Genomic DNA, 12,162 nt, shown 5'->3' with positions numbered 1-12,162 from the left:
AATATACGCATCTCAATTATTGAATTGCCATTTTCTTTCTATAGTGCAGTCACTGAAGGTAAAAATCAACTATGACCTTCGATTTCGTTAAATCTCCATTCATTTTCACGAATTAACAATAACAACTTGGGGTTTTAACCTGTGGTATATGTCACCACTTCTCGGAGGGGGGGGGGAATTACTTTATTAAAAATAACCCCACAAATCGAGAGAGGGACAAATTGTAAACAAAATTTGTTATATAATGTGATTAAGATAAATCAATACTTTTTGAGTTATTAAAGATCAAATATTTTAATTTTTGTGAAAGAAAATGCATGCTTTAAAGCAATTTTTCATAAATAACTCAAAAACTGTAAATTTTTACAAAAAAATGTTTATCACTAAAATTTAAGCTAATAAAAAATATAATAAATTGCTTACTTGAAAACCCCTTTAATGTTAATTTAAAGTAAGTTATTGGTAATTAAATGTATATTTTTTTCTGTGACTGTTCAAATCTAACGATTTAAGCTTAAATAACGGAAAAGAGATGCATTTTATAACTTAGGTACTAAATACTTGTCAAAGTACTTAGAATACCTATCAAAAATGAGCTCCAGAAAAAGTTGATAGCATCTTAATCCGCTCACCAATTTTCGTGAAAATGAATGGAGATTTACCGAAATCGAAAGTCATAGTTGATTTTTACCTTCAGTGACTGCACTATAGAAAGAAAATGGCAATTCAATAATTGAGATGCGTATATTTTGCAAGCTCATAAATTATTAAACGATATGTAGTCGCCAAATAATTAATTTAAATTATCTTAAGTACAACTCTCTCTTAAGCCGGGAATATGGGATGGTTTTCTTGTGAAGGGGTTGTAGCTCTATAATCGAACGGCACGTGATTTAAGAGTTTATTCTTAGAATATAAGCTATACGAATTAAACGACTATTAACTTTTTTGTAAAAACTTACAGTTTTTCAGTGATTTGCGAAAAACCGCTTCATAACATGCATGTTTTTCACAAATAATTAAAATATTTGATCTTTAATAACTTAAAAAGTATTGACTTATTTTATTAACTTTATATAATAAATATTGCTTTTAATTTGTTCTTTTATTGATTTGTGCAGTTATTTTTAATAAAATAATTTTCACCCCCGAGAAGGGGCGGTATCCACCCTTAGGGTTAAGGCGCAAGGTGGTACCATGTCACCTTTGTTTCTTGACGTATCCTCTAACCACTGACCAATTTTCGTGAAAATCGATGAAGGTTCACCGAAATTGAAGGTAATCGTTGATTTTTACCTTCAGTGACTGCACTATACAAAATAAATTGCAATTTACTGATCTAAATGCGCCTAATTTGGAAGCTTATAAATTATTCAATGATATGTAGTCGACAAATAATTAGTTTAATGCATTTTAAGTACAACTTTCTCTTAAGCCGGGAAGATAGGGTGGTTTTCTTGCGAAGGGGTTGTAGCTCAATAATCGAAATGCACGTGATTTAATAGTTTATTCTTAGAGTATATAAGCTATAGGAATTATATCCGCAATACGACATATTTTAAGTTTTCTCAACATTTTTCTCTTAAGTAAAATCAATTAAAGGGTTGTTTGGGGGTGAAGGGGATGAGCTCAAAAATCGAAACTATATAATTTCAGGAGCTCATAAATAGCTCGTAATTCTGCCGCAAAAACCGATTCAATATTCCTATTTTTAAGTAGTGGGGGGGGGCTGACTCAGCCCCCCCCCACTAGAGTATCAAATTCCTGCTCAGTGGAACGAGCTCAAAATTTTTAGTTTGCGGAATATGAGAGCTCATAAATAGCTCATAAATCAGGGCTATTTGTTTTTTGATTTTTGCAAGTGGGGGGGGGGGCAGCTCAACACGGGTCCGATTTTCAAAATTAGACATGCGTTGGAAAGGTAATGATCAGTTCTATTAGAAGCCGCAAAGGTTGGACAACTTTTTAAACTTTTTGGGAGTTTTGGTGACGAGAACGAAAAAGAGGCCCTAAATAGGAAGCGCCGTAAAATCTACACCCTTGGACCAAAATCGATGGGTGAGTCTTTTCTGAACTTTAAGATGGGAGTTGGCCCAATTTTCAATTCAGTCAGATTTAGAAAATCGAAAATTTTGTGTATATACAGCGTGTCTACTTAAGTTGGAAACATATGGGAAACTTTTTTATTATTAATTTTACGAAAAAAAGTTATTCTTTATAAAAAGTTCTGCATGCCCCAAAACCTAATATTTAATCATCAGATATCAAATTTTCTCAATATTATACGAGGTATGTCAAAAAATATGAATTTCGGTCAAGGATAAAGTACCTTTATTTCTCTCAATATCGAAAATTCTTATGACAAAAAGTTGTTTGGAATTAAAAACTAAGATCAAATATGCAATTACATGCTTCTAATTGGAATAAAAAATACTCAAAGTTATGGATACCCAACATCGTTTTTAATTATTTCAAATATGATAACTCGTTTATTATTCATTTTATGACAAAAAGCTATTCTTCATAAAAAGCTTTGCATGGTCCAAATTCTAAGACACAACCATGATATATCAACTTTTATTAATTTTATACGAGGTGTGTCAAAAAATATGAAATTCGCTCAAGATTATAGTACCTTTATATTTAACAATATTTCAATTAGAAGGATGTTATGGCATATCGAAACATAGTTTTTAATTTTAAACAACTTTTTTAATAGCCGTTTTCAATATTGTGAAAAATAAAGGTACTTTACTCTTGAATGAAATTCATATTTTTTGACATACCTCGTATAAAATTAATAAAATGTTATATCTGATGGTTGCATTTTCGGCCTTAGGATATACAGAGCTTTTTATAAAGAATACCTTTTTTTCGTAAAAGTAATAATAAAAGAGTTATCGTATGTGCAATAAATAAAAACGAAGTTAGTATCAACACATTTGAGAAAAATTTGGAAAATATTTTTTTCCAATTAGAACCATGTAATTGCATATTTGATCTTAGTTTATATTTCCAAACAACTTTTCCTAATAAGACTTTTCGATATTGAGAGAAATAAAGGTACTTTACTCTTGAACGAAGTTCATATTTTTTGACATACTTCGTATAATATTGAGAAAATTTGATATCTGATGATTGAATCTTAGGTTTTAGAGCATACAGAACTTTTTATAAGGAACAACTTTTTTTCGTAAAATGCATAACAAAAAAGTTTTCCATATGTTTCCAACTTAAGTAGACACGCTGTATATTGTCGCGTGTAGGGTGGTGTGGGTGTGCGCCACTGGCGAGAACTGCCGTTCTCTGGTAATGTTCAAAATTAGACATGCGTTGGAAAGGTAATGATCAGTACTGTTAGAAGCCGCAAAAGTCGGACTTAAATTTTCGAAGTTTTTGGGAGTTTTGAGGACCAGAACGAAAAACAGACCCTAAATAGGAAGGGCCGTGAAATCGACACCCTTGGACCAAAATGGATGGTTCACATATGAATGGGTGAGTCTTTTTTTGAACTTGAAGATGGGAGTTGGCAAAATTTTCAATTCAGTCAGATTTAGAAAATTGAAAATTTCGTATATATAATAGTGTCGCGTGTAGGGGGGTGTATTTCTGCGCCACTGGCGAGAACTGCCGTTATCTGGTAATCTTTCCGATATAAAACTAACAGCTTCGATAACTAATAAATCGAAAACTATTAATTTTATCAAAAAAAATGTATAATGAACATTTTTTGCTTATAATTAATATTTTTACCAGCATTTGCGGTCAAAATATAAAAAAAAATTTCCACTCTCGAGATGAGGTGGCAACCACCCCATGGTAAAAGCGTCTTTCGGCATCATATAGATTTTGATCCTTGGACTATCCACTATTTATTGTCAAATTTTTAAGCAAATCGATCCATTCTGTAAAAATTGCGAAGTGAAAAATTTCAGTTCCTGGACTAATTCTACTTTTGGAGCTCTATAACTTCTGAACGGCTTACCTGATGTTGATCACTAAACATGAATTTGAAACATATTGACAAGTAGTATCTGATGCATCCAAGATCGAGTATGATAACTGAACGTATTACAGGAATTATTGAGCTTGAAAAACCGTTTTTTCCCATAAGAAATAGATTTGATCATATTTATGCAGCCTATAACTTAAAAATTCGAATTTTCTTAGATATAAGGTATACACCGTTGGACGCGTCCTGAGTCCTTCTACAAACGCTCAGTTATTGGCGAAATTCGTAGGTTGAAATTTTGAGTAATTGTCGAAAAACCAAAATTTTCAAAGTTTAATTTTTCAGTTTTTTGGCTATGGTGAGCACTGCGTATATCTCAGCTTGATCGCTTAGGCGCCATTTAAAAGCTTAACTCAACCCTATTAATTTGGTGTATTTGCGGTTTTCCTGTCTTTCCTTGAACCTAAGATATATACGCCCAAAAAATATGTTATTTTGTATTTACCTAGTCCTCTAGCTAACTTACGGGTAGTCAGAAGTCAAAAATTAGACCGGTTCTGAATCGGCCCTCACACCCTCTTGAAACACAGAAAAAAAATTCAGATCGGTGTAACTTTTCCACACACATACATACAAACATACTTATCCACAAACATTTTCCATTTTTTAAATAAAAATTGAGTCATATTTCTGAGCTCGATAACTTTTGAATAGTATAACCGATTTTCAAAATTAAACATGCGTTGGAAAGGAATCTATGCTATCAGAAGCCGTAAAGGTCGGGCTTACATTTTTGAAATTTTTGGGAGTATTGGGGACGAGAACGAAAAACAGGCTTTAAATGGGAAGGGCCGTAAAATCCACACCCTTGGACCAAAATGGAGAAGTAATATAAGGATGGACGAGTCTTTCCTAAACTTTAAGATGGGATTTGGCCCAATTTTCAATTCAGTCAGGTTTAGAAAATCGAAAATTTCGTGTATATATAGTGTCGCTTGTAGGGGTGTTGTGCACCACTGGTGAGAACTGCCGTTCTCTGTGGATAAGAAACTAAAAACATTTTTCTCATGGTAAGCGAGATATGTGTTTGAAACTAAAATCATTTGAACTGCAAATATTTAAGGGTGTTTCCATTTCAAACCACTCAATTTTAGATCCAAAAAAATTCTTGGGTCTCCGATTTATCTGAAACTTGGTCTATAGATTCTGCGTAACATAAAAATAAGACATTTGAGTCCATATCTCCGCTATTATCAACTTTCCTACAAAAAGTGCGTGAGCTAATATTGTTGAAAATGCGATTTCCTTTAATTTCTTTTATTAAAATTTTTTTCGTGCGATCGATATTTTCAGAGTTAAGGGAAAATAGGGGCAGTTAAAGTATAATTATTGAATTATCTCGTTTATTACTAGTTTTACGACAAAAATGTACCTGTACAAAAATGAAGAGAATTAAATAAATTTTATACAATTTGGATTTCTTTAATTTTTTTTACTAAAATCAACATTTAGGGTAGTACATAAATATGCGGTAAATGCGCCAGTGTAAGACCTGATTGGTTTTATAGCAGTTGTTTTTGTTCAATACCTCCGCCATTTTCTACATTTGAAATAAGGTTGTTTAGTAGCTTCAAAAAATTTAAAAATATATAGACTGATTCATTAAAACTAAAGATAATGTACTATGTTATACATGCGTGAATCATCCTGTATATTTAAATTTATGTTTATAAAGCGTTCACTTGAATTTAAAAGCTTAGTATTTTTTAAAATTTTCTTAAATAAGGACACAAACAATTTTATTCCATAAGTGATTTCCATACTTTATAATTTCAAAATTTCACCCTGTATTATTCATAACACACCCTATATGATATAGTTCGTTGACATAAGGTTGTTAAACAGCTTTTAAAAATATAGAAATATACAGGATGGTCCATTAAAAATAAAGCTTATGCACTTTGCTAGACTCACGTAAATCACCCTGTACATTCAAATTTATGTTTAAAAAGTGCACATTTATGTACAAAAATCAGCGGGTCTTAGCGTTTTTTATAATTTTTTGAACCAAGGACAAAAATATTTTTATTCCATAAGTGCCTTTCACATTGTATGTATGTATATTTAAATACAAAGGGGCAAAATTATGAAATAAATTCATTTTTTCGAGAATGGTAGGTTTTGGAGAGAAATCCCGAAACAAAACGATTTTTATTTTTAAATTATGATTTTTTGGCATATGTATCAAACTCGTGACGTCATCCATCTGGGCGTGATGACGTAATCGATAATTTTTTTAATAAGAATAGGGATTGTGTGATAGTTCATTTGAAATGTTATTCAATTCTCTATTCATCATAAACATTTATACGGGGTGACAAAATTAATTGACACAAACAGAAGAATGTACGTAATTTATTTAATTCTTTAATATCTCACGGAAAAAATCATCGGGAAATATCAAGCAGGGTTTAGGCAAATAGATCTACCATTGACCAACTATTTACAGTTAAACAAATACCAGCCAAAGCATGGGAATATGACATGGACGTTTACAATCTCTTTGTAGATTTTAAACAAGCCTATGATTCAATAGATAGAACAATTCTACCTAATATATTGGAAGAATTTGGCATACCATCAAAATTAATACGACTAGTGCAAATGACAATGACAGAAACAGAAGCACAAGTATGTATTCAAGGACAGATCGCTGATGCGTTTACGATAACGCAAGGACTGAAACAAGGCGACGGACTGGCTCCAACGCTTTTTAACCTTGTTCTTGAATATGTGATTAGACGGTTGACGGTAAGCGGAAATAACATACTTACAAACAAATCTACCCAATTAGCAGCATACGCGAATGATATAAACATAATGAGCAGAACAATGAATGCAGCGGAAGAAACCTACGTTGAGTTGAAACAGAGTGCAGAAGCAGTAGGGCTAGCAATAAACACAAATAAAACAAAACTACTCATACAAACCAAAACAAATAGACCGGCGCAACAACACTTTATTGACGATATAGAACATGTGAATAGATTCACGTACCTAGGAATGGATCTGGTTGCAAGCAATGAAGAAGAACCGGAAATAAATAGAAGGCTTGTGCTGGCAAATAAAGCCTATTTCGCGATGGGCCACATATTCAAATCGCGAGACGTACACCGGAAAACAAAACTCCGGGTATATAAAACAATTATCAGGCCCATAGTAAGTTATGGCTGCCAAACATGGGTGGTGACACAGAAATCTGCCAATGCATTAGATGTGTTTGAAAGAAAAGTATTACGTAGGATACTGGGCCCAATAAGTGAAAATAACAACTGGCGAATTAGGTATAATAGAGAAATATACGAGCAATATAGCGAACCAACTCTAGCACAACACATTAAACTGCAGAGATTACGGTGGCAGGGCACGTGGTCCGCATGCATGAGAATAGAATCCCCAGAAAATTGCTGAATGCAAGAATGCAGGGAAGAAGACCTGTTGGAAGACCTAAAAAGAGATGGGAAGACGAAGTCGATGAGGATGCTAGGAACTTTCTGGGAACGCGTTCATGGAAAAGAACAGCGGTAAATCGAAATGATTGGAGAAGCTTATTGAAGGAGGCCAAGGATCGATTTGGGCTGTAGTGCCATTGGATAGATGGAAAGAATGATAATAAGTCCTGTTTCACATTATAAGAATTTTGATCGTCCGATGGTTAAAATCTACATAGTGGCTCGAGCAATCATATGGAATATTTCTCCCTTCACCGCTTGAAACGTTCGGAGAAGGGCGAGCCACTAGGTAAATTTCAACCATCGTACGGTCAAAATTCTTATAATGTGAAACAGCACTAATCTATCAAGGCGCGATATTTCTACTATTGTGAAATTATGTATCTACAAAAATTAGGAATAATGGATGCACCAGTTAATTTTGAATGATATTTTTTTATTGATAAATTAACAAAAGGTATTTAGACCAATTATTACAGTCTACAACATTAACAAGTACAAGTGTAGTGTATTTTCAAATTAGTATAGATAGAGTACCTATTTACTAAGTTTCCATGAAATGAGATAATTAACTTACTGATTGACTATTTGAAAAAATTAAATACATATTGTCACTTAAATGAAACATCTATATGTTACGGGCAATAACGTAAATCCGGCCAATAACGTTAATAACCGGCCAATATAGACAATGGCCTGTTGAATTAGTCATTGTCGACAATGGCCGGATATTAACGTTATTGTCCATAGAAACTGGACAATAATGATAATTTTAAATTCTTGATAACATTTCCATCATTGCCCGGTCAATGTCAACAATGCCCGTTGTTAATCGGTCAATGTTGAAATTAGACTAAAAGATAGGTTATGTTTATTATTTGCTTCATTTCTGTGCTCGTGCTAGTAGTAAATTTATGTAAAAGTGTTACAAAATGCCATGGTTCACTATCTTGTCAAAATAAAAATGATTAGCCTTCAAAAGCTATCTTATATAAAAAAAATAATAGGACATCATACCTAATTTTATTTATTTATCAACATTGACCATTTGCTTTTGGCCACTGTCGTTATTGACCGGTTATTGATGAAAACTTTAATTTTAGGTTATTTTTTTACAACATTGACCAATAGCTGATGTTATTGTCGTTAATGGTCGGGCATTGTCGCTAATAACCAGGGAAAATGACAATGCCCGGTCTTTTACGTCAATGGCCAATTTACATCATTGTCCGTAACATATATTATATGTATAAAGTAAGGACGTTTAGGTTCGAATAAATTCATTTTCTCGAGAATGGGTGATTTTAAAGATAAATCCTGAAAAAGGTCGATTTTTATGTTTAAATTAGGATTTTTTGATATACAGGGTGTCCCAGACTAATTTAGCCACGCTATATCTCTTAAACGAATAGAAATTTTCGAATGGGAAAAAAACTGATATATTCTACTTGTAATACACTTTAATATGGCGTAGAAAAAATCATCCCCGAAATATTCAGCCCTTAGTTACAACCCCTAACTTTCATTTTTTTAATAGCACCCTGTATATTTTTTAATAATTTTGAGTGTGGTCTTTTATCGTCTATTCAACACATTTTTTGAAAATAAAATCGGTTCGTAAATAACGAAGAAACTATCAGTTTATTTTTGTTAATTGTGTGTCCCAGACTAATTTATCCAGGCTATATTTCTTAAACGAATAGAGATTTTCGAATGAGACAAAAACTGATCTATTCCATTTGTAATACACTTTCATATGGCGTAGAAAAAATTCATCCAATAAATATTCATCCCTAACTTACAGGGTGCTATTTAAAAAAAATAAAGTTAGGGGTTGTAACTAAGGGATGAATATTTAGGGGATAATTTTTTTTTTCTACGCCATATTAAAGTGTATTACAAATGTAATAGATAAGTTTTTATCCCATTCGAAAATCTCTATTTGTTTAAGAAATATAGTCTGGATAAATTAGTCTGGGACACAAAACTAAACTGATATTTTCTTGGATATTTACGAACAGATTTTATTTTCAAAAAATGTGTTGAATAGACGATAGAAGACCACATCCAAAACTATAAAAAATATACAGAGTGCTATTAAAAAAATTAAAGTTAGGGGTTGTAACTAAGGGATGAATATTTAGTGGATGATTTTTTTCTACGCCATATTAAAGTGTATTACAAGTAGAATAGACCACTTTTTGTCCCATTCGAAAATCTCTATTCGTTTAAGAGATATAGCGTGGCTAAATTAGTCTGGGACACCCTGTATATATCATACTAGTGACGTCATATATCTGAGCTTGATGACGTAATCGATGATTTTTGTGTAAACTCATTTGAAAGTTTATTCAATTCTCTATATAGTAATATAAACATTACCATAATTATTTATACATGGTTTCCAAAAAAATTAAATTAATTAATACAAAAAGAAGAATGTTTGTAATTTATTTAAGTCAAAATATATTTAACCGCTATCAGAAAACAGAATATATTTTTTATTTGAAAAACAAACATTGCTTTTCGCTTAAATCAAATGTTAAAATTGGCAAGAGGCAGGTGTGTGGCAGCTTTAAAATGAATTTAAGCAAAGAACCATATTTATTTGTCAAATAAACATTTTTTCTGTTTTCTAAGAGCAGTGAAATGTATTTTGAATTAAATAAATGACATACATTCTTCGTTTTGTATCAAATAATTTAATTAAAAAAAATTTGAACACCCTGTATCAATAATTATGTTAATGTTTATATTTTTGAATAGAGAATTGAATAACCTTTTAAATGATCTATCAAACGAACACTATTTTCATTTAAAAAAATCATTGATTACGTCATCAGGCTCAGATGGATGACGTCACTAGTATGATATATATGCAAAAAAATCGCAATTTAAAAATAAATATCGACCTGTTTCGGGATTTATCTCCAAAACCGCTCATTCTTAAGAAAATGAATTTATTCCAACCTAAACGTCGTCACTGTATAATAAATCTAATAGATCACGTAAAAACAAATAAAAATCTACACACTAGGAATACCAAATCACATATCATAATTATCACATAATATTTAAAAAGTAAATTATTTCTTACAATAAGGTATTACTTTAACGAAATATAGTAGATACCAAAAAAATACCGTCGGTAAATTTCGAAAACTTTTTGCACAAACTCAAATTAATCAAACTAAAATTAAAATTAGTTATTGAAATATTTCACAACAGCAGTATTGGTATATCTGTGAAGACATTAACCTTCCTAAGGTCAACATTTAAATAATCTATTAAAAATTGTGTTTAATACACATAATAATTTTTAATCATTCATTAGGTTGTAAATAGGTTTTAAATGTAACATGTGAGGTGCATCTCTAATCACAGCCAACAAATAACATGCATAATGCGGTGATTAAGAGTAAAACAGTACAGTTAAAATTATTAGTTACAGGTAAACAACAAGTTTTATAAATATTGATATATTAAATTACCTATTATGTGAGAAGTTTGAAACGTAATTTTGTATATCTTCTACAATGGTATGTTTAATCCCATAATTTATCCGATTTTTCGGTTTTTTTACTTTAATTACTGTACTATTTTTAAGCTGTCTTCTTCTTCTTTTTCTAATAGTGGTTCACTAATTAAGGTTGGCTATAACCATTGCAAATCCGTTTTTATCGCCTGCTTTTCTTAAAAGCGTCTGTGTGTTTAACCCGGTCAGTCGCGAATGGTTTTCAGGCAGGATATTAATGTCGTCTTCCAGGACTTTGATTTTTAATCGAGATTTAATCTACATTTTATCTTTTACAACAAAATTTATATTATTTTATATTCCTGTTCTTTTTTTCTTTTATATAGGCGGTACTGTATGTTTTTCTTCAACGGTGCCTTTCATTCTGTCTCTAAATTGTCATTCCATTTTTTCCTTGCGCGTCATATACTTCTTCTGGCTAACGGTGACTTGTCTCTGGCTAATTTTACTATATTTTATTCAGGTATCCTGTTGTTGTGTTGATTTCACTTTTCTTTTTTGTTCTTTACACAGATATCTATATTGTCTACCCCACATATGCGACTGATTTTCTCACTTCTTCCCTGTCCTGTAGTCCTTTTCCAGCAATTCTTCTTAAGATCTTCATTTCGTTGGTCTCCAGATATCCTTGTGTTTTGCTTGTATCTGGTCTTGTTCTGGCCGTGTAAGTAATAACTGGCCTAATAACTGACTTATATATTCGGGCTTTTATTTCCACTCTTAGGTGTTTGTTTTTCCAAACTGTGTCGTTTAGGTATCCGGCAGTTCTACTGGCTTTAATTATTTAGTCTTTTACCTCTTTTTCGATATTATTGTCGGCTTATAGATTAATTCCCAGGTATTTGAAAGTTATTCTATGTAAGTCTACTTATCTAGAAATGCTGTTATGCCTCTGTTGATTCTATGTACTCGAACGCATCCCGTCCTTCCATTACTTTCTTCTCTCTTAAGAGAATATTCCACTGCCTATCAAACATGTGGAGTGGCTGATTGTCTAGATTAGATCCTTCCTTTTTATTCTTTTCAAATTCTGTTTACAAGTATTTTACAGTCTTTATTTTTTCTCTTGGTAAAACTATGATTGTGCACTTTTGTTGTATTTCTTTTCTAGCTATTATTAAGTTCTTCTGTATTGAATTGCTTATTGTCCTTTTATGTGCTTA

The 12,162-nt window shown here is 31.8% G+C and overlaps 1 protein-coding gene across 4 annotated transcripts in view; it reads left to right on the top strand.

Annotated features, from left to right (window-relative positions):
• Positions 1-12,162, top strand: part of LOC114333033 (mitochondrial basic amino acids transporter) — a 72,690-nt gene that overhangs the window by 22,039 nt on the left and 38,489 nt on the right. The window contains exon 1 of one of the 4 annotated variants that reach the window (XM_028282849.2): positions 10,759-10,915. The exons of the other annotated variants lie outside the window; for them this stretch is intronic. The gene's annotated coding sequence lies outside the window, so the exon portion shown is untranslated. Of the gene's footprint in view, positions 1-10,758; positions 10,916-12,162 lie in introns of those variants that run through there. 4 annotated transcript variants of the gene reach the window in all.

Source organism: Diabrotica virgifera, chromosome 4 (assembly GCF_917563875.1).
Source record: "Diabrotica virgifera virgifera chromosome 4, PGI_DIABVI_V3a".
NCBI lineage: Eukaryota > Metazoa > Arthropoda > Insecta > Coleoptera > Chrysomelidae > Diabrotica > Diabrotica virgifera.
Note: the sequence above shows the minus strand (reverse complement) of the source record. Positions and strands in the feature narration are given on the sequence as shown.